A 2,447-nucleotide genomic window follows, 5' to 3' on the forward strand; every position below is an offset into this window, starting at 1 on the left:
TCATTTTTTGTATAAAATCAGATATGTAACTGTATAACCTTGCATAATAAAGTGTACATCATAATAAAAAAAAAAAAGGGGGTGGTAGGAGAAGTGAACACTCTTTCGTATTCAGAGTTAAATGTCAAGTTTTTCCCTGAGTGCTCTGTGTTCCCTTCTCTGAGGCTGTGGGTCCCTATAATTACACCAGTGGTGGTACCCCCCTATATATATATATATATATATATAATATTTCTCCACTCGTTTGTAGCATAGCAACATCGACGAAAGTATCCGTACCCGCATTGAACATCATCTCGACATCCTCACAGACCGACATCACCTCAGCACTGAAACAAGGATAATCAAGAAACTAACAACGTTATATGGAGGACCTATGGCAATTCCACGACCAAGAGATGGCTTCCTGAACCTTGCAGGAATTAACCTCACTGAGGACCAAGTCACTCTCCTAAATCTGGGCATAAACTGTCACGTTATGTCCAGACCGAGTGAGATGGCCCGGAAAGTGGAGTTGGAAATTCTGTTGGACGACATATTCGACCTCGAGACACAAAAGAAGGTCACTACCAAAGACACCTTACAAGCAGAACTTATTGCGGAAGGAGGAAAGAATCGAGGCAATTACAGAAGCACCATACTGTCCCCCGAGCTCAAAGTGGCAGCTAAAAGCCTTCGTGAGAACAAGGAGATAGTTGTCAGGAGAGGTGACAAGTCGCCAATATATGTCATTCTTAAAAAAGACGAATATCTGGCGAAAATGAACCTCATACTCTCTGACCAAACTAAATTCCAAAGGGTAACGAAGGACACTACAGCCGAATTGAAAGCAAAGGTCAACAAACTGATTGAAACTGTGAACGCCAAGAAATCCGGACTCCACCTGCCAAAGATTATTGGGGAATATAAACCTGGATATGCGAATGGAAATGTCAAGACACACAAGCCTGGAAACCCACTTCGGCCAATCATTAGCCAGATACCCACACCCACGTACAGACTGGCAAAGCGACTCAACGGCCTGCTGACTCCTTATGTCCCTTGCGCCTTCAGCCTGAAGTCTCCAAAAGAATTTGTTGACTTACTGTGGGGCACACGGGCCACAGGGATAAGAGCCTCGTTGGACGTAGAATCACTGTTCACCAACGTACCTGTGGACGAGACAATCGGGATGATAGCCGACAGAGTGTATCGTGATCCAGCCTGTACTCCTCTTGACATACCAGAGAATATTCTAAGGAAACTACTCCAAGCTTGTACTAAAGAGGCACCCTTCTTGAGCCCGGATGGGCACATGTATAAGCAAGTAGATGGGGTTGCTATGGGTTCTCCCCTAGGTGTCCTGTTTGCAAACTTCTACATGGGTACCATCGAGCAAAAAGTCTTAGTCGACATGAACTTGAAACCGGCCATATACTGCAGGTATGTTGACGACATTTTTACACAGGTACCTGATGTCAGACATCTGCAGGTGCTGAAGGAGGCGTTTGAGCAGAGTTCCGTGCTGCGTTTCACTTAAGAGATGGAGAAGGATGGGAAGCTGCCCTTTCTAGATGTAACAGTCATGGAAAAGAGCGAAGGTTTCCACACTGCAGTCTACACTAAGGAAACGAACATAGGAATGTGCCTAAATGCCAACAGCGACTGCCCAGACAGGTACAAGAGGAGTGTTATTAACGCATATGTCGACCGTGCTCTCAGCCACAGCTCAGAATGGAAGCAAGTCGACGAAGAACTCTGTAGGGTAAGGTAGGTCCTAGTCAACAACGGCTTCTCCAATGGTTTCGTCGAAGACATCATAAGAAGGAAAGTGAAACGCCATGCAACCTCTGAAGAGACAACTAACACAACAACTATACCCCCTATTAGACTATTTTACAGGAACTTCTTTTCCACAGCTCATAAAACGGAGGAAAGGGTCCTGAAAGATAATGTTAATAGAAACGTTATCCCTACAGACAAAAATCAGAGGATACAACTGACGATTTACTATAAAACCAGAAAAACGGCTAGCCTACTCATGAGAAACTCTCCAGACACAAAGCAGAACGCTTTAAAAGAGACCAACGTCGTCTATGCCTTCAAATGCCTTCTTGGGGATTGTAAGCTCCAAAAAACCCAGTATATAGGCAAGACAACAACATCTCTTTGTAGGCGTTTAACGATGCATAAGCAACAGGGCTCCATTAAGGAACATATAATCTCTTCCCACAACCAAAGCATCGCCAGAGAAATCCTAGTAGACAACACAGAAATCATCGATAGATACAGCGATAGCAGACGGCTTGACGTTTGCGAGGCACTACACATCAAAAAGTCAACACCAGCAATCAACAGCCAATTAATGCACAACTATATTCTACCCACCTCAAGACTCCGCTCCAATATAGAAGCATCAAGAAATATGGACCAATAGGCTTTCTACAATCACTTCTATTCAATACCCA

Source organism: Procambarus clarkii, chromosome 16 (genome assembly GCF_040958095.1).
Source record: "Procambarus clarkii isolate CNS0578487 chromosome 16, FALCON_Pclarkii_2.0, whole genome shotgun sequence".
Classification (NCBI taxonomy): Eukaryota; Metazoa; Arthropoda; class Malacostraca; order Decapoda; family Cambaridae; genus Procambarus; species Procambarus clarkii.